We start from the raw sequence: 22,086 nt of genomic DNA, 5'->3' as shown, positions 1-22,086 counted from the left end.
AATGGTGGGGGGTTAAGAGGGCTGTAGTTGTGGAGTCTGGGGGGCTCCACAAAGCTGAAGATTTTTAGCCATGCTATTGTTCCCCAGAACCATTTACTGAAAATAAAGTCTGAACAACCTAAATGACATGGTGAGATGCTGAAGAGCTTTGCTCATTCGTGTCTGCGACATATACAAATTAAGTCTCATGATTATATATAATAATAACAAGGGTATTGCAGTGCCATCTGTGCTGGGTAAGGTACTTGTCATCATCTTTCACAACAGGATTCAGTTGCTCAGCAGGGCTTCTTTGCAGTTGATGTTGATTTCACAAAACAGCTGACATGATTGGTCAGGATGTTTTGCGCGACATCCTGAAAATGCATTGAATCCCCACAAAATTGCAAAGAAAAAGGCAGAGTTCTCAGTTTTCCCCAGTGAATTCTGGAGTTTGTCAACAATGTGTTTAGGCCAGGCCCAACTGTAATGGATCCATGGTTTGGCTTGGTTTGAAGCTGATGCCCAGAAATGTGAGTGCTATTTACAGTGAAGAAACACTGACTGAACATGACTTTCCAGGCAGTACATTCCTCTTTGTGGAATCAAGGGATGTCCTGGATGCAGCATCCAAGAAACTGAGTATGGAATTGGAATATTTTGGTTTGCAAGATTTCTGGATTAAGGTCCATCTCCTCAGAGTCTCTGTGCATTTGGTCTTAATGGGACACATGGATGGACAAGTGTGAATGATCCTGGTTTTGTGCACACTTGTGTGCGCATGCACGAGCACAGTGCGAGCACATTGGAGGTGTGGTACCACATCACGCTCAGACAGCAGTGGAAGCATTCAGATGTGCAAATGTACATAATCAACAAAAATGTGTAAGGGCAAAATAATAAGAAAGCACAGAACATTATAAGAACAATTAATGTACTGATTAAATGTAAGACAATCATGTTATTGGTAATGATTCTGTTGTTACTGTAACAACAAAACAAAACAAAAACAGCCATGTGTACTGTTACTATTTCGGCACTCTGGCAAAAAAATTTCCTTCAGGGTTAATAAAGTTCTTCTTGTTACTCTTCACTCACTCAATCATCTTCAACATCTTACTCCAATTAAGGGTCGCGGGGGGCTGGAGCCTATCCCATCAGTCATAGAGCGTGAGGCAGGGAACACCCTGGACAGGATGCCAGTCTGTCGCAGGGCTCTTATTATTCTTATGATGTGTAAATGATGCCTGGTGACGTGAAGTCTGTGTTGGAAATGACGGAACAAATGGATTGCATTTTGTCTGTCAAAATATTTAATTCCTGGTATAAAAAGCAGACAAAACAAGAATTAACATCCCTCTGTTCCCTGTTCCTCTGTACATGAACGATATGGCCATGGATGTAAACAAGGAATAAATGAACTGGCATGAGTGAATGATTGTGAACACATCAGCCAACCCCGTTTGTCCAGCTGTCCAGTGCACAGCATGCCAAAGGACACCGCGTCATGTGGACTATCACTCACGTCACGGAGGCCAGGTGACCGTTCATATGATCAGACAAATATAGTCACATGGGGCAGCCTGTCTGATGGCATCTGCAGTATGCACTGAGGTGCTGCTGAAGGCATTATGTGTTGTTTTATGTTTTTATTAAAGAAATTCGATCTTTTTTGACTTATGAATTTTTGAAAATGCGTTCATTGTTAAAGGATAAGGATTTTTCCAAGATTTTCCCTGAGTTGGGCCTTTGACCTATGACTTTGAAATTTGAATCTTAACTTAACTTGAATCTTTAACATGCACTTGTAGATGTAGCGACAAACTGTGTTAACTGACAATGGTTTTCTGAAGTGTTCCTGAGCCCACACGATAAGATCCTTTACATAATGATGTTGGTTTTTAATGCAGTGCTGTCTGAGGGATAGAAGGTCACGGGCATTCAGTGGTGTTTTTTGGCCTTGCCACTTACGTGTAGAAAATTCTCCAGATTCTCTGAAATGATTATATTATGGACTGTAGATGATGGAACCCCTAAATTCCTTGCAATTGAATGTTGAGAAACAATGTTCTTAAACTGTTGGGCTATTTTTTCACGCAGTTGTTGACAATGTGGTGATCCTTCCCCATCTTTGCTTGTGAATGGCTGAGACTTTTGGGGATGCTCCTACCCAATCATGAAACTCAAAATTAGTGTCCTCAGTTCCCAAATGCTTATTGAGTGTTGTTAGAAGGAAAGGTGATGTAACACAGTGGTAAACATACCACTGTCCCAGCTTTTTTGAAACATCTTGCAGGTATCCATTTCAAAATGAGCAAATATTGGCACATTTTCATTAAAGTTTGTCAGTTTGAATATTAAATATCTTGTCTTTGTGGTGTATTCAATTGAATATAGATTGAAGAGGGTTTGCAAATGATTGTATACTGTTTTTATTAACATTTCACACAATGTCCCAACTTCATTGGAATTGGGGTTGTAATATGAGTAATAGTTATTGTTCTTTGTTTTAAACCGTGAGTCCCCTTGGGCTGGCTCTTACTCAAAGCCCCACATTGTGATTGTGTGTCACGTTGTTTGGTGCTGGCTGCGGACCACCATGTCATATGGGGTTTATATGTGATCTATGCGAGTCATATTTGATGCCGCTTTTGTGAGCGTTTTTATTTTTGACTCTGTAGTCCTGGCATGTATGGACTGCTGCGTGGTGATCCCACCTCCAGAGGGACATGCTGAATATGTCATGATGGATGGTCCACAGCTCTAACATGCAGGTCAGCTGTGCACGAGCCTGCCACGTGCATTGACTCACGTGGTCATGCAACTGTGCGCACCTGCATGTCTGGTACTACAGCTGTAATTATCATAATGTCCCAATTCATTGTGTAATGGGAGGATATGACATCCATCATGGACATGACAGGCCGTCCAGATGTGCACACTGTGCTGGACAGTGATCGCATTGCACCCCAGCCGCCGTTGGAGCATTTTCCACCTCAGCCGCACCTCCACAATGTTGGATTGTGGTTGGGCGGGGGGACCACACACTCGCACGCCATTTCATTTGTGTCACAAGGGTGTGAAGACATTTGCAAGTCATATGTGTTGCTTGGGGGGAGCACACTCACGAGGCACTTTGAAAAGGTGGGACCATTCGCATAGCCAGCTCAAAAGTGGTCTGGCCCCACCTTTTCTAAGCGAATGGTGTTGGATTTTCGTTGGTGGCACCTGGGCTATGGCTGACTCCGGCTGAGAGTGGTCAAATGGCCACTCGCCCAGCATTCACCATCAGTCGACTGCTGGTGTGAAGGATGCCTCGATCGCGTCATTCGGCCATGGTTCGACAGAGCCGATGATTTCGAAAATCCCCTTGACCGCGGCATGATATGTCCAACACAGGTTCGACATGCCATATGAATGTTGCGAGCATGATCAGATGACAATGCGACCTCATCTTGGCCAACGATTGAATGGGTTTCTGGTGCGAGTGTCATGTGAATGTAGAGTACATGTGCTGTGGCCGATTGGTTGTGGCAACTGCTGTACGAGGCATTCGAGGTAGCTCCAAAATTTCATGAGTCCCATTCGAATCCTCCTTCGTGCACCATTCGGCCTCAGTTATAGATGTGTGAAGGGGCCCTTAAGGAATTCATATCAAATGAGCAGATACTGTACAGTGTGCTGCTTGGAGTGTGACTATTGTCCATATGATTAGGACTATTGATATGTACACTGATTTAATCAAATGTCAAAGCCACAAATGAGGAAATATTATCATATCACTGAATCACAATTAATTTGAATGAATGTGGTATGTACATGTAATGTGTGGATGCTGTGCTCTTTGAGTGCCCTTCTTAGTTTTTATTTAATTAACATTTGTAATAACCCATTTTCTGACAGAGGAATATGTGCATTGTCAGAAAATATGAGTTTAAAGAGTTTTTTTGTTTTTTGTTTGTTTTTGTGACTCATATGCTAAAAATATATTCCCAATATCTATAAAAAATTGTCTAAAGTGCGATAATACTAACTCTTCACAGAAAAAATTGAGGGTAAATATATAGTGTTTGTGTTTTCACACACATTTTTATGTGATAAAAACAATTTAAAAACTAGAGCACAGCGCTTGTAGAGCACAAACCGCCAACACTTGTTTCCAATTCCACAAATTTTTACCTTGCAAAAAAATTTTCAAGGTAAAAGTCCTGTTAGAAGTGGCTTTTCATAAGCAAATATATAAATGTATATAAAAAATATATATAGATCACAAGGGCTTTTCAATGTTAAAATCAAATATCCACTAAATATTAAAACTTAGTCTTTTCCTTGAGAGTCCCAGTTTGCACCTCATTGTCACAAACGAGTATGATTGAGGCACTTTTGACTGAGATATAATGCAAAATGTACAACAAATGAGCTTTTTAATATTAAATTCAAATGTCCACAAAATCCACAATCCAGATTAGATCTGGATCAAACTTTGTCAGGTTATAGTGAGTGCCAGTCTGCACCTTACTTTCAAATACTTTCAAGAGTGACTGGGGCAAGTTTGATTAAGCTCTAAATCCCATACATTAAATGGGATTTTCAATGTTAAATTAAAAATCTGTAACCTGGATCAGATCTGGATCAAACTTTGTCAGGGGAAAAAGAATACCATCCTACAAAACACTCTTAAATAAAGAAATTTTATCTTTTTTGACAGTTATGAATTTTGGAAAATTTGTTCAATGTGAAAGGATAAGAAGTTTTCCAAGATTTTTCCTGAGTTTGACCTTTGACCCATGACCTTGAAATTTGAATCAGTTCTTACCTATCAGGATATTAATCCTCTAAAAAAATCATCATGATTTTTCAAAAATTGTGAGTTACAGGCTGTTCACAAACAAACAAACAAACACTGGTTTGTTGGTGGGGGTAATGACTGTTCTCCTTTTCCTCAAAGCTACAACACAAATTACTGTTAAGATGTATGTTGGCCTTTCACATCTGCATCAGTCACTGCATATTTCACCAACAAGCATACCCATTACACATGCTGATTGATGTTTGTGACACTTGAGAAGCACATTTTCATACATCCCAACAGGGACGATTATTAACACCGACAAGAGGAATGAAATGACACACAATTACACTCTTGTTTCCCACTTTATCACTGCTCTAACAATTCAGCTTTGACTGCAGCCATTTAACATTTTACACCCCGAAAGCCGAACAAATAAGCTGCTGTTAACAGCTGCACTGACCTACAATCACAGATACATTCACAATATAGATGATAGCAGGATTGGTCATATGTCTGCTTGTGTAACCCATCATTATTTGTGCCTGAGACTCATTAATATATGCACAGACTAACAGTTGTTTACTCCTAATTTATCAGTAAGATCTAAAAGGCAATTATCTATCATTTGTGTTGGAATCCATTAAGAGAAGCTCTTTGCTGCTATGAAAAGGCAAAGCCAATTGTTTTTGTTTTCAGTTGGTTCTGTCCTGTCATTTCATGACATTTAAAACGTACAGAAAATACCATATTGTTTCTAGTGTAAGACAACCCTGATTCGAAGACAACCTCTCTTTTTCAAGACATTCATTCAGTTTTCTAAATATGCTTACTACAATCAAGGGTCATGGGGGGCTGGAATCTATCCTAGCAGTCATAGGGCGTGAGGCAGGGTAGTCCATGTAAGGGACACCAGTTTATTGCAGGGCCACATATAGACAGACAAACACACGCACACGTCTTTGGAAGTGTGTGTAAGCCAGAGCAACCGGAGGGATCACACACATGGGGAAAGTATGCAAACTCCACACAGAAAGGACCATATGGGAATCGATCCCACAGTGTTCTTTCTGTGACAACAGTGCTTACCACTGAGTATCGTGCGGTCCTTTTTCAAGACATATTTTTGGAAAAGTACTTTGTGTGTGTATTAGGAGTGTAATGATACACAAAAGTCATCAAGAGGGTTTGGAAAGTCGCCAAATTTAGTGAGAAAGTCGCCAAGTTGGCAGCACTGAATGTAAACACACGCAACGTGAATCACCCATGCACAGCCCTGTACGAAACCGAACGTCCCGTACCGAAAAGGGTTCAATACAAATACATGTATCATTACACCCTTAGTGTATATATATATATATATATATATATATATATATATATATATACACACACACACACAGTAGTGTTCAGAATAATAGTAGTGCTATGTGACTAAAAAGATTAATCCAGGTTTTGAGTATATTTCATATTGTTACATGGGAATCAAGGTACCAGTAGATTCAGTAGATTCTCACAAATCCAACAAGACCAGGCATTCATGATATGCACACTCGTAAGGCTATGAAATTGGGCTATTAGTAAAAAAAGTAGAAAAGGGGGTGTTCACAATAATAGTAGCATCTGCTGTTGATGCTACAAACTCAAAACTATTATGTTCAAACTGCTTTTTTTTTAGCAATTCTGTGAATCACTAAACTAGTATTTAGTTGTATAACCACAGTTTTTCATGATTTCTTCACATCAGCGAGGCATGGAGTCAACCAACTTGTGACACCTTTCAGCTGTTATTCCACTCCAAGATTCTTTAACAACATTCCACAATTCATTCACATTTCTTGGTTTTGCTTCAGAAACAGCTTTTTTGATGTCACCCCACAAGTTCTCAATTGGATTTAGGTCCGGGGATTGTGCAGACCACTCCAAAATATTCATTTTGTTGGTTTGGAACCAAGATTTTGCTGGTTTACTAGTGTGCTTGGGGTCATTGTCTTGTTGAAACACCCATTTCAAGGGCATGTCCTCTTCAGCATAAGGCAACATGACCTCTTCAAGTATTTTGACATATCCAAACTGATCCATGATACCTGGTATGCGATATATAGGCCCAACACCATAGTAGGAGAAACATGCCCATATCATGATGCTTGCACCACCTGTTTCACTGTCTTCACTGTTAACTGTGGCTTGAATTCAGAGTTTGAGGGTCGTCTCACAAACTGTCTGCGGCCCTTGGACCCAAAAAGAACAATTTTACTCTCATCAGTCCGCAAAATATTCCTCCATTTCTCTTTAGGCCAGTTGATGTGTTCTTTGGCAAATTGTAACCTCTTCTGCACATGTATTTTATTTAACAGAGGGACTTTGCGGGGGATTCTTGCAAATAAATTAGCTTCACACAGGTGTCTTCTAACTGTCACAGCACTTACAGGTAACTCCAGACTGTCTTTGGTCATCCTGGAGCTGATCAATGGGAGAACCTTTGCCATTCTGATTATTCTTCTATCCATTTTAATGGTTGTTTTCCGTTTTCTTCCACACGTCTCTGTTTTTTTTTTGTCCATTTTCAAGCATTGGAGATCATTGTAGATGAACAGCCTATAATTTTTTGCACCTGCGTATAAGTTTTCCCCTCTCCAATCAACTTTTTAATCAAACTACGCTGTTCTTCTGAACAATGTCTTGAACGTCCCATTTTCCTCAGGCTTTCAAAGACAAAAACATGTTCAACAGGTGCTGGCTTCATCCTTAAATAGGGGACACCTGATTCACACCTGTTTGTTCCACAAAATTGATGAACTCACTGACTGAATGCCACACTACTATTATTGTGATCACCCCCTTTTCTACTTTTTTTTTTTACTAATAGCCCAATTTCATAGCCTTAAGAGTGTGCATATCATGAATGCTTGGTCTTGTTGGATTTGTGAGAATCTACTGAATGTACTGGTACCTTGTTTCCCATGTAACAATAAGAAATATACCCAAACCTGGATTAATCTTTTTAGTCACATAGCACTACTATTATTCTGAACACTACAGTATATATATGTGTGTGTGTGTGTGTGTGTGTGTGTGTGTGTGTGTGTGTGTGTGTGTGTGTGTGTGTGTGTGTGTGTGTGTGTGTGTGTGTGTGTGTGTGTGTGTGTGTGTGTGTGTGTGTGTGTGTGTGTGTGTGTGTGTGTTGCAACACAGCAGCAAGATTGTGCGATCTCTTCCCACCTGGTCCTTTCTCTGTGGAGTTTGCATGTTCTCCCTGGATTGTGTGTGTTTCTTCTGGGAACATTAAATTTTAAACTGACCGTATGTGTGAATTAGAGCTTGAATGTGTTTATCTGTTTATATATGGCTATGCGATAGACTGACAGTCTGTCTAAGGTGTACCCCGCCTTTCATCCAATGATTGCTGGGATAGGCTCCAACCCCATGACACTTGATTTCTAATAGGTGGCTATAGACCCCTTGCGGTCACACAACCCGGCCACTTCCTGGCCACTCTCCATCGCCATGTTGCCGGTCATGTGCAGTACTCCCAGGATTATTTACATGAGAAAAAACATACGTACTGCAAAGTGTGGGACAAGCATAGAGATAAACTCAATGTGTCTGAACCTGATAGTGGAGCAAGTGAACATACCAGGTATCTTTCTGGCGGTACAAGGAGAAAATGACCTTTTTGGGCACTTGTGACTTGTACACAGCACCGGGCATTTTGTTTTCTTTGTTGATTGCACATAGAGCAACATTGCCGGCCTTGGAGTTCAGCAACATCATGGTGTAACTTGTGGAGAACACTTCACTGTACACCTTAAGCCCCTTTCACATTGGCGTATTCGGAGAGCTCTGTATTGCAGTGTTGTGTTTTACTTAAATACGCCTGAAATGCGTGCGTACTCAGCCTTTTTCCATGTTTGTTTCATACTTGCAGCTGCGTGTGTTCGCTTGTTAATGTGTGCACACAGTCGCATGTACCTTGCCGCTATTTAAACCCACTTCACTCCTGCCGGCTGTGCAGAACACATCATTGCACTTAGAAAACAGTGGACTGTATCATGACGTTTTTACAGTTGCGTTACTGCCACGATCAGGGTGTTTGATGAGCACACCGACACGCAGCGAGTGTGCTTTTATTTTAAAGTCACAGGTTTGATCAGACCTGATCGATCAGGGCGTTTGATGAGCGCACCGACATGCAGCGAGTGCACTTTTATTTTAAAGTCACAGGTTTGATCAGAGAAAGAGAGAGAGAGCGAGAAGATCAACAGAGGGAGCGAGAGAGACTGGGGTGGGTAAAAATATCAAAAAATTGATGCATCGTAATGATCCGCCCCCTAATTCAATATCAATTATGCAAACTCTCTGAATCGATTCACCTCCTGGCCATTGGGGGGCCTCAGCGCAACATTCGCGTTTTACAGACGGAAGCTGCACGCAACCAAACAACAACAATATGGCGATGAAGGCAGGCAATTTAAGATCAGACGTTTGGACTCATTTTGGATTCTCGTGTAAATCCGGAACACAAGAAATAGACAAAAGTAGGGTGGTGTGTAAGTTGTGCCAGGCAGAATTAAAGTACAACAGTAACACAACGAAATTGCGGAATCACTTAACCCGACACCAACAACCCGTGGCTAAACCTGTTGATTCAAAACAGACACAACTCGACAAAGCTTTTGTCTGCAAACTAGCGTCTAGCTCTGTCCGCGCACAGAAGATAACTGAGTTCGTGGCCGTCTTCATTTGCAAGGACCTTCGACCGTACAGCGTCGTGGAAAATGAAGGTTTTCAGAAGATGGTACACACACTTGAACCATGATACGCTATACCAACACGAAAACACATGACAGAGGTCGCCATCCCGAAGCTGTACACAGATGTGAAGACAGAGGTTTTGGCAGCGTTGAAGTCAGCAGAGAGAGCGGCTCTTACGTGTGATGGTTGGACTTCTAGAGCAACAGACCCATACGTAACTATCACTTCTCATTTCATTTCTAATGAATGGGAATTAGTGTCACATGTTCTGCAGACCCGAGCCCTGCACAGAAGCCACACAGGGAGCAATATGGTGAACTTGTTGACAGAGGCAATACATGAATGGGGTTTAACTGATAAAGTACCGGCAATTGTCACAGACAATGCCGCTAACATGCTACTTGCTGTCAGTCTCATGGAGTCATCACTGCATGTAGGCTGCTTTGCCCATGTACTCAATTTGGCTTCACAGGCTGCTCTTAAAAACCCAGCTGTCGCACGGCTTCTTGGTAGAGTGAGACACATCTCCACTTTTTTTCACCGGAGCACCTTAGCCTGTAATGCACTTAAGAAGAAACAGCAGTTGCTGGACCTCCCACAGCACAAACTAATAACTGATCTACCTACACGTTGGAATAGCGCATTAGACATGTTGGAGAGATTTTTGGAGCAACAACCAGCTGTCTCTGCTGCACTTCTTGCCCCTGAAGTACGAAAACAAGAAAAAGATTTGTGCGCCCTTACTGAAGCAGACATAACTGCAGCAGAGAATGTTGCAGAGGCCCTGAAGCCATTGAAGAAAGCCACCTTAGTGATGTCTCAAGAAGGTACCCCAACACTGTCTGTCATCGCACCCCTAAGAGCAAGACTTCTGGAGGAGATGCAACCAGCCCCCAATGACTCTGTAATGGTGAAGGAGATGAAGTCTGCTGTGCGTCAGGATCTCCAGAAAAGGTATTTGTTCTACAAACACAATCATTATGACATTGTAAGAATGAAATAAGAATTTCATCATCATGTGACAAAACGATGTACCCTAATGTGAATTTATTTAATTTATTTCAAGGTACACAGGCCTGAAAGATGACCTGTCCATAGCCTCAGGTCTGTATCCTCGCTTTAAGGCCCTGCCTTTTCTGTCAGATGATGATCTGGTGAATGTCTTCACCAAACTCATCACTCTCACTGAGGAACTGGCAACTGATAAAAGCTCTGTAAGTACAACTGTATAGTGAATGAAGATTCAGACTGTGTGCACACAGAATATTTGTATTGTGTTTTCTCATGGAATGCAGTCAGTCTCAGTCTGTAATTATTTAAACACTCCCTGGCAAAATTTTAGTAAAACAATTTTGCCTCCATTGTAAACTCCCACATATAATCACAGAATTCTAAAGGTCTTCTTTACTAATGTGATTCATTTATTTTTTTCAACAGACTGGGCAAAAAAATGCAGCAGACAGTGAGGCAGTTCAGGTGCTGGAGCAGCAGGCAGAGCCAGCTGATGACCCTGTGCCCCCATCAAAGAAAGCAAGGGACTCTTGTGCTCTGGCTGATCTCCTGGGGAACACATATAAGGTCTGTCAATAAAGTACGAGGGCTGTCAATAAAGTATAGGTCCTTTTTATTTTTTTCAAAAACTATATGGATTTCATTCATATGTTTTTACGTCAGACATGCTTGAACCCTCGTGCGCATGCGTGAGTTTTTCCACGCCTGTCGGTGACGTCATTCGCCTGTGAGCACTCCTTGTGGGAGGAGTCGTCCAGCCCCTCGTCAGAATTCCTTTGTCTGAGAAGTTGCTGAGAGACTGGTGCTTTGTTTGATCAAAATGTTTTCTAAACCTGTGAGACACATCGAAGTGGACACGGTTCGAAAAATTAAGCTGATTTTCAGTGAAAATTTTAATGGCTGATGAGAGATTTTGAGGTGATACTGTCGCTTTAAGGACTTCCCACGGTGCGAGACGTCGCGCAGCGCTCTCAGGCGCCGTCGTCAGCCTGTTTCAAGCTGAAAACCTCCACATTTCAGGCTCTATTGATCCAGGACGTCGTGAGAGAACAGAGAAGTTTCAGAAGAAGTCGGTTTCAGCATTTTATCCGGATATTCCACTGTTAAAGGAGATTTTTTTAATGAAAGACGTGCGGACGGGTCCGCGTGTCGGGATGCAGCCGGCGCAGTGCGGCAGCACAGGAAAAACACCTCCGTGTTGATAACCATTTGTAAAATCCAGGCGGCTTTTGATGGCTTTCAGTGGAGTGAGTATATGAGAAATTGTTTAAAACAGCTGGACATGTACCAACTTGTCCTTAAGGCTTCCAACAGAGGTTGTTTTTCTGTGGCGGAGCATCGCAGGCGGTTGCGAGCCGACGCTGCAATCCGTCCGCAACATCTTTCATTAAAAAATCTCCTTTAACAGTGGAATATCCGGATAAAATGCTGAAACCGACTTCTTCTGAAACCTTCTCTGTTCTCTCACGACTCCTGGATCAATAGAGCCTGAAATGTGGAGGTTTTCAGCTTGAAACAGGCTGACGACAGTGCCTGGGACGCTGCGCGACGTCTTCGCTCGTGGGAAGTCCTTAAAGCGACAGTATCACCTCAAAATCTCTCATCAGCCGTTAAAATTTTCAACGGAAAACCAGCTTAATTTTTCGAACCATGTACACTTCGATTGTGTCTCACAGGTTTAGAAAAAATTTTGATCAAACAAAGCGCCAGTCTCTCAGCAACTTCTCAGACAAAGGAATTCCGACGAGGGGCTGGATGACTCCTCCCACAAGGAGTGCTCACAGGCAAATGACGTCACCGACAGGTGTGGAAAAACTCACGCATGCACACGAGGGTTCAAGCATGTCTGACGTAAAAACATATGAATGAAATCCATATAGTTTTTGAAAAAAATAAAAAGGACCTATAACTGTACGAGGTCTGTCCGAAAAGTAACGGACCTTTTTATTTTTTTCAAAAACTATATGGATTTGAATCATGTGTGCTTGCATCAGCCAAGCTTGAACCTTCGTGCGCATGCGTGAGTTTTTTCATGCCTGTCGGTTGTGTCATTCGCCTGTGGGCAGGCTTTCAGTGAGCACTGGTCCAGCCCCCTCGTCGGATTTTCATTGTCAGGGAAATGTCTGAGCGACTGCTGCTTTGCTCCATGAAAATTTTTTTCAGAAACTGTGACAGACAGCCAGGTGGAAACCATTCGGAAAATTCAGATGGCTTTCGGAGAAGATTCTATCGGCGTCACACAGATTAAGGACCATTACAACCGGATTAAAGATGGCCCACACCAGCGGAGGGCGCACCGCGCTCCGAGCGCCATTGACAGGCTGAAACGACCAGATCATTTCCAAAGTGAAGGCTGTTGTTGATCCGGCACATCATGTGACTACCAGAGAAATTGTTGAAGAGTTGGACCATCAGCACTTTTGCAGCACATTCCACTGTTACAGGGATTTGTAATGAAAGACGTGTGGAGGAATTGCGCGCTGGGACGGAGCCGCTCATGGCGCACAACAAACACTCCGTGTTGGAACCATTCGGAAGATTTCAGATGGCTTTCGGTGGCTTTTCAGTCGAGTGAGTATCCGAGAAATTGTGTAACAGCTGGGCATGCACCAACATGTCCTGTGAGACTTCCAACACGGAGAAAGTGACCTGTGACCTTGTGACCTGGCCAGAAAGATGTGTCCGCATCAGTAATAGTCTTTGGTGCGCTCCCCTCCCAGGGTAATAATGAGGTGTTTAGCAGGCTGACATCATTAAATAGGTGGCTGGCGCAAATTTGTAGACAGCAAGGCTTCAGCTTTATTGATTTCTGGCCTCCATTTTGGGGCCGCCATGGCTTGTTGATGTCAGACGGCCTTCACCTGTAGGGTGAAGGTGCCGCCATCTGGTCTGCGAACATAAATGGAATTCTACAGGGAGGGTAACATTAGGACTTTACAGCAGGCCACGGAGCAGGTCATTAGAGACCCTGCAAGGCTTATGACGAATGTGTGTGTGGAATCCATTAGCTTAGTGGGGAAATTATGTGGAAAATCCACTATTGTGATTGTGCAGTTTATGCGTCAGGGAGAGAAATTCATCGAGTTGAGATTGTGGCCTGCTTCCGCAGACACTGTCCATAAAAATCATAGAGGGATATGCTTTACAAATTTAATAATTACGACACTGGATGATGCTGAAATTGAGGGATGGCTTGCTGGCTGTTCCAGCAGTATTAAATATTTTGTGTTTGCTACCTACAACCCACATGGAATGTCTCAACCTAAACCTACGTCCAGGCATCTTATAGTGGCTACTCTGGAACCACCGGGGAAATCCAAACAGTCCAACTATCAACCCCACTGAGGTCCTTAGTCTTAGTCTTATGCACAGCCACAGTGTGTGTGATAGTAGGTAAGATCACTGTCCTCAAAATCACCGTTGATGAATGATCTAATTATGGATCACCACAAGGGTTATGTGAAATCTGGCTTAAACCTACACCTGTCCTCCCCTAAATGAGGCCTGGCCAACGGTGTACACATTTCGTCACGTTCTTTGTGATGGAAAGCAAGGTGGGGGTCTTGCTCTTATTTATAAATCTGGGATTAGTTTATTAGCTGTTAGGGCTCATAAATGTAATTCGTTTGAACATCTGACTGTCCGCTCTGCCCACGATGCTATGCATTGCCAAGGTCACAAGAATAAAAATCAGCCGTATTAATTTGTCACTGTATATAGGCCCCTGGCCCATACTCTGAATTCTTAGATTAATTTGGTGAGTTTATCTCTAACATGTCGATGACTGCAGATAACATTGTGATTATTGGTGACTTCAACATTCATATAAATAAGCCTTCTGATCCCCTCTGCAAATCATTTATAGAAATTGTGGATGTATTAAGATTCCAGCAATGCATTCAGGATTCGATGCACATTCGTGGAAATACCTTGCCTGTGGAATTATCATGCCTCTTGCATCAGTGGTTTCTGATCACTCACTTATTAGGTTTACAGATTCGCTGCCATGTTTAGTGGAACAACAATCTTATTTATCATTGCGGCGACACATCAACTACAACTGAACTCAAAGCTAGTCTGCCTAACATCTTGGCTTCACAATTGGAAAATGCCTAATCAGTAGACAGTCTCATGGACAGTTTAAACTCAGCCGTGAAAACTACACTCGACATGATTGCGCCCCCTGTATTAAAACCATGCAGCCCCCAAACACATTCACCTTGGTTCAGTGATTACTTGCGTGACCTCAAACATAAGGCTCGAGGTTTAGAACGGAAATGGTGTTGCTCAAAATCAGAAGTATTCCACCTCACGTGTTGTGACGCTATCTTAGACTATAAGCACACACTACTGGCTACAAAGCAGGACTGTTATTCTGATGTGATCAACAAAAACAAGCATAACTCCAAGTTCTTGTTCGACATGGTGGCAACACTTATTCATGGACACCCACCTGTAAGTCGCTGTCCTTTTACAGTACAAGATTTCTTGGATTAGTTTGAGAAGAAAATAGATGACATACAGTAGTGTTCAGAATAATAGTAGTGCTATGTGACTAAAATATTAATCCAGGTTTTGAGTATATTTCTTATTGTCACATGGGAAACAAGGTACCAGTAGATTCTCACAAATCCAACAAGACCAAGCATTCATGATATGCACACTCTTAAGGCTATGAAATTGGGCTATTACTAAAAAAAAAGTAGAAAAGGGGGTATCACAATAATAGTAGTGTGGCATTCAGTCAGTGAGTCAGTTTTGTGGAACAAACAGGTGTGAATCAGGTGTCCCCTATTTAAGGATGAAGCCAGCACCTGTTGAACATGCTTTTCTCTTTGAAAGCCTGAGGAAAATGCGACGTTCAAGAGATGGTTCAGAAGAACAGTGTAGTTTGATCAAAAAGTTGATTGGAGAGGGGAAAACTTATACGCAGGTGCAAAAAATTATAGGCTGTTCATCTACAATGATCTCCAATGCTTTAAAATGGACAAACAAACCATAGACGCATGGAAGAAAATGGAAAACAACCATCAAAATGGATAAAGAATAACCAGAATGGCAAAGGCTCACCCACTGATCACTTCCAGGATGATCAGAGACAGTCTAGAGTTACCTGTAAGTGCTGTGACAGTTAGAAGACGCCTGTGTGAAGCTAATTTATTTGCAAGAATCCCCTGCAAAGTCCCTCTGTTAAATAAAAAACGTGCAGAAGAGGTTACAATTTGCCAAAGAACACATCAACTGGCCTAAAGAGAAATGGAGGAATATTTTGTGGACTGATGAGAGTAAAATTGTTCTTTTTGGGTCCAAGGGCCGCAGACAGTTTGTGAGATGACCCCCAAACTCTGAATTCAAGCCACAGTTCACAGTGAAGACAGTGAAACATGGTGGTGCAAGCATCATGATATGGGCATGTTTCTCCTACTATGGTGTTGGGCCTATATATCGCATACCAGGTATCATGGATCAGTTTGGATATGTCAAAATACGTGAAGAGGTCATGTTGCCTTATGCTGAAGAGGACATGCCCTTAAAATGGGTGTTTCAACAAGACAATGACCCCAAGCACACTAGTAAAAGAGCAAAATCTTGGTTCCAAACCAACAAAATTAATGCCTCGCAGATGTGAAGAAATCATGAAAAACTGTGGTTATACAACTAAATACTAGTTTAGTGATTCACAGGATTGCTAAAAAAGCAGTTTGAACACAATAGTTTTGAGTTTGTAGCATCAACAGCAGATGCTACTATTATTGTGAACACCCCCTTTTCTACTTTTTTTTTTACTAATAGCCCAATTTCATAGCCTTAAGAGTGTGCATATCATGAATGCTTGGTCTTGTTGGATTCGTGAGAATCTACTGAATCTACTGGTACCTTGTTTCCCATGTAACAATAAGAAATATACTCAAAACCTGGATTTATCTTTTTAGTCACATAGCACTACTATTATTCTGAACACTACTGTAAGGTTAAACATATCCCAGTATGCCTTAGCCCAGCCACTACACCCTGCTATTGGGTGCCATCACTGAGGTTTTATCTAGAATTTGATAGAATCTCACAAGGTGTGCTGACGAAACGTGTAACGTCTACAAAAAGCACAACCTGCTTATTTGATCTTATACCAACAAAACTGTTTAAGGACCTGTGGCTCACTCTTGGGCCAAGTGTACTGGAAATGATGAATCCCTCATTAACTTCTGGATCTGTTTCAAATCTGCAGTGATTAAACAATAATTTAAGAAATTTAATCTTGACCCCAGTATATTGAAAAACTATAGGCCGATATCAAATCTATCATTTTGCTCTAAAATTCTGGAAAATGTGGTGTCACAGCAGCTTGTGGGCCACCTTAATGAGAATAATCTTTTTGAGCCACTGCAGTCTGCTTTTAGAAAATATCATTCCACAGAGGATGGCTGTCACTAAAGTAGTGAATCTTCTGCTTGCAATGGATTCGGACACCACTACAGTTCCGGTGTTGTTAGATCTTAGTGCTGCGTTTGATACTGTGGATCGCCATATTCTCCTGGCTGGATAATCATTTTAGGATTACTGGGAATGTCCTTGCATGGTTGACATCATACCTGGCCAGTCATTCTCACTGTGTTTTGTACAATAACACTACCTCTAACCTTCGTAACATGACATTTGGGGCTCCACAGAGGTCCGTCTTAGGCCCTCTGCTTTTATGCAAAGATTTAGGCATCCCTGATGATTTCCATGATTTTTCTTTATAAATCATTGGTTGTTTAATCAGCAATTTCAGATAAATATATCATATAGCAGACAAACACAGTGATATTTGAGAAGTGAAATGAAGTGTATAGGGTTTATGGAACGTGTGCAATAATTCTTTAAAGGGGATAGAGAATCAAAATCATCTTTTTCATGTTTTTGGTGTTAGTTCAGAGTCTCCCCGCTGTGGGGAATACACACGAAGTGCCAGCAAGTTTCAGAACCTCTGTTTCAAGTAATTCTCCTTTTTTGAATTGCCCCTAGAAAACAGGCCAATCCGTTTTTGAAAGAAAAGTTACATCACTTTTTCACCAATAGCCCCCCCACACACACACCCACACCCTTTCACACACGCCCCTTCAAAATTAATTATTCATAAGGTTGTGCCCACCCATTCCTACCACTGGAAGAGGAGCAATGGTGAGCTACAGGTGTGCCTTCCCAGGCTGTCATAGCGGACTACGATCTTTACATATTCTTCCCACGGAAAGCAATGTACGCGATCAATGGCTTTTATTCATTTTTAACCACATCCCCAGTACATACAACCGCCGACTACTTCTTTGCTCTGCGCATTTCACGGAGGACTGTTTCACAAACCTTGCACAATTTCGAGCTGGCTTCAGTCGGCATTTAATACTCAGTAGAGGGTCAGTTCCGACTTTGCAACAAAATCAACCCCAGTAATCAGTACAGCCTGTAAGTATCACATTTTCTTTTGTTTTAAATTTGTTTTTAAATTTATTTCGGATTTTTTTTTTTTTTTTTTATCATTATTATTTTGTGACTGGACTTTATGTCACAGTCAGCCTCTGGCTGACTTCATGTTGGTGGGCGAGGAACAAGATTTATCACTCAACAGCAATGTTGAAACGTGATCTGTTAAATAAGTTAGTGAAGATTACTGTCATCTCGTTTTCGCTACAATGCACTCAACTTTTGTTCAGAATCAGCTTCTTATCACTGGTAACGACGCGGATTTCCTCTCACTCAAACCCGCAGCTTCACAGTGCTTTAAACTGTTGTCCACAGACTTCAGTAGCGACACAAGTGCAGCAAAACGAGACGAGTCATTGGATAAATGCTGGGCTTTGTCCCGCCCATCGGAGGCTCTGTGTGTCTGGGGGTCTATGGGGCAGTGGGCCGGCCTCGGCTGGCCCGGACGCCCAGCTTCTGCTTGATGATTGGATGATCTGTCTGAGGCTGAATCCATTTTTGATTGACAGCGAAATGAGCGAATCAGTGATCATTTTCATTCTGTTCTGAGTTGAACCGGAGACTTTCCTAATCCTCTTAGCGGCATTTTCAGTGAGAGCAAGGGCAGCCAATCAAACAATGGCAACCGATCAGTGCCAACACCTACGTGCATTTCATAATGAGGTTGCCAAATAAGCTCCAAAACGACGCCATTAAAAGCAAACGAGGCATTCTAAACCCAGCATAGTAACATAGCTGTTTCAGAGATCCTTTTAGGAAGGTTCTGAGCCATTACAGACCCAACCAATTTTTTTGGGGCTACATATCACATCACGGAACAAGGATTAATGCCCCATTCAACCTCTCTCTATCACCTTTAAACAAAATTTGGCAGGTGCATTAATTTGGGCACCCTAACAGAAAAAAAAAAACCCATCAATATTTAATAGATCCTCCTTTTGCAGAAATAACAGCCTCTAAATGCTTCCCATAGCTTCCAATGAGAGTCTGGATTCTGGTTGAAGGTATTTTGAACCATTCTTCTTTACAAAACATCTCCAGTTCAGTCAGGTTTGTTGGTTTCCAAGCATGGACAGCCCACTTGAAATCACACTACAGATTTTCAATAATATTCAGGGCTGGGGACTGAGATTGCCATTCGAGAACACTGTACTTATTCCTCTGCATGAATGCATTCCTACATTTTGAGCAGTGTTTAGGGTCGTTGTCTTGTTGAAATATAAAGCCCTGGTGCAACGTCAACTTTGTCATTGATTCATGAACATTGTTCTCAAGAATTTGCTGATATTGACTGGAATCCATGTGACCCTCAACTTTAACAACATTCCCAGTACCTGCACTGGCCACAGAGACACACAGCATGATGGAACCACCTCTGAATTTTACTGTAGGTAGAAAGAGTTTTTCTTGGAATGCTGTGTTCTTTTTCAGCTATACATACCGCCCATTACTCTACTTTTAAGATTAGGCTTAAAACTTTCCTTTTTGCTAAAGCTTATACTTAGGGCTGGATCAGGTGACCCTGAACCATCCCTTAGTTATGCTGCTATAGACGTAGACTGCTGGGGGGTTCCCATGATGCACTGTTTCTTTCTCTTTTTGCTCTGTATGCACCACTCTGCATTTAATCATTAATGATCGATCTCTGCTCCCCTCCACAGCATGTCTTTTTCCTGGTTCTCTCCCTCAGCCCCAACCAGTCCCAGCAGAAGACTGCCCCTCCCTGAGCCTGGTTCTGCTGGAGGTTTCTTCCTGTTAAAAGGGAGTTTTTCCTTCCCACTGTAGCCAAGTGCTTGCTCACAGGGGGTCGTTTTGACCGTTGGGGTTTTACATAATTATTGTATGGCCTTGCCTTGCAATATAAAGCGCCTTGGGGCAACTGTTTGTTGTGATTTGGCGCTATATAAAAAAATTGATTGATTGATTGATTATGTCCAAGTACCTCAGTTTTAGTTTCATCAGTCCACAGCACCTTATTGCAAAATGAAACTGTCTTGTCCAAATGTGCTTTAGCATACCACAAGCGACTCTGTGGTGTGTACGCAGAAAAGGCTTCCTCTGCATTACAGCATCATGCAGCATCTCCTTGTGTAAGGTGGGCTGTATCGTTGAACAATGCACAGAGACACTATCTGCAGCAAGATCATGTTGTTGGTCTTTGGAGCAGGTCTGTGGGTTGACTATGACTGTTCTTACATCCTTCGTTTCAGTTTATCAGAGTTATATCTTGGCCTGCCACTTCAGGCCTTAACTAGTACTGTGCCTGTGGTCTTCCATTTCCTCATTATGCTCCTCACAGTGGAAGCTGACAGCTGAAATCTCTGAGATAGCTTTTTGTATCGTTCCCCTAAACCTTGATGTTGAACAATCTTTGCTTTCAGGTCATTTGAGAGTTGTTTAGAGACTCCCATGTTGCCACTCATTAGAAGAGATGCACAGAGGGGAAACATCTGCAAATGGCCACCTTAAATACCCTTTCTCATGATTGGATTCACCTGTGTGAGGAGGTCAAGGGTCAATGAGTTTACCATGCTAATTTTGTGTTCCAATAATTAGTTCTAAATGTATTCAAATCAATAAAATGACAGGGGTGCCCAAATTTATGCACCTGCCCAATTTTGTTTAAATAATTATTCCACATTTTGTATAAATACTAGAAACTTCATTTCACTTCTCAAATATCAGTGTGTTCATCTGCTATATGATATATTTAACTGAAATTTCTGATTTCTGAGCGCCTTGGGGCAACTGTTTGTTGTGATTTGGCGCTATATAAGAAAAAAGTTGATTGATTGATTGATCAAGACAACCAATGATATATAAAGGAAAATCATGAAAATTTTCATGGATGCCCAAACTTTTGCATACAATTGTAGCACCCCTTGGGCACATATTACAGTGTTTGGAGATTACCTTTCACTGCTTGCTGTGCTGATAATACTCAATTATACATGCCGATAACTGCTGGTAATCTCATCCACATAAAAACCATGAGAAGATTGCCTTGCATCAGTGAAAAACTGGATGTCTTGCAATTTCCTACTTTTAAACTCTGACAAGACTGAAATGATGGTTCTTGGTCCAGTGAGACATCGACATCAATTTGACCAGCAAAAGCTGAGCCTAGGCTTGTGTGTCATACATCACACTGACAAAGTGAGGAACCTTGGGGTAATTTTTGATCCTACATTGTCCTTTGACCTCCACATTAGAGTTATTATGAGGACTGCTTTATTCCATCTGTGAATTATAGCGAAGATTCGTCCCATCCCATCCCAACTAGGATCAATCAAAACTAAGACAAACAGACTCAGGGACAGCTTTCTGCCCAGAGTGATCACTGCTCTGAACAAAAACAAATCACTCTAATCTGCACCTTCAAGTTTCTTGTGCAATATCTGTAAACCATATGCAATATTCCCATGCAATATGATTCCACAGTTGTATATAATTCTCATTTTACATTACTTAGTCCACATTTTATTTTATTTTATTTTACCTTATGTTTATATTAGTTGTACATATACTCTGAATAATTTACTGTTAAATTACTCGCACCACGGAAAGCACCTTTTTGGAGTTGCACTCAAATCTCGTTGTAATGCAAATTACAATGACAATAAAGGCGATTCTGATTCTGATTCATCCTGTCTATGGCTGATGCTGAGACCCTGATTCATCCATTTGCTTCTTCTGAATTGGACTACTGCAATGTTCTATTTTCTCGTTTACCGCAGTCCAGTATTGATGTTGAACTCAACTTTACAAGTTGAATTGAGTTGGAAAGTTGAGTTCAACATCCAAAACTTGTAAGAGCTCTTTATGTTAAAGAGAGGTATCAAGTGGACATAACTAAACGTGCTGCAATGTTTTAGAGTGTGTAAACTGTGAAAATAAGGGCTTCAGTGAGCGGGTCATGATCTAATATATAAGGCTGACCATGTGTGTATGTGTGTGTGTATGTGTGTGTTTGTCCACGTGTCCTTCAGCCTAAAGCCCCTTTCACACCGGGCCCACTTCAAGTTGCGTCATGCGGCATCATGACGACACCACGTGGAAGCAACTCAGTGCCGAGACAATGTAGCTCAATGCCA

The 22,086-nt window shown here is 41.7% G+C and overlaps 1 long non-coding RNA gene across 1 annotated transcript; it reads left to right on the top strand.

Annotated features, from left to right (window-relative positions):
- Positions 1 to 5,944: 5,944 nt before the first annotated feature.
- On the top strand, positions 5,945 to 21,303 carry LOC117519804. The gene is made up of 3 exons (XR_004563433.1): positions 5,945 to 6,113; positions 10,252 to 10,255; positions 21,293 to 21,303. It is a non-coding gene; the product is annotated as an uncharacterized LOC117519804 (long non-coding RNA).
- The last annotated feature ends 783 nt before the right edge of the window (positions 21,304 to 22,086 follow it).

The sequence above is a fragment of the Thalassophryne amazonica genome, chromosome 1 (genome assembly GCF_902500255.1).
Source record: "Thalassophryne amazonica chromosome 1, fThaAma1.1, whole genome shotgun sequence".
In the NCBI taxonomy this organism is placed as follows: Eukaryota; Metazoa; Chordata; class Actinopteri; order Batrachoidiformes; family Batrachoididae; genus Thalassophryne; species Thalassophryne amazonica.
Note: the sequence above shows the minus strand (reverse complement) of the source record. Positions and strands in the feature narration are given on the sequence as shown.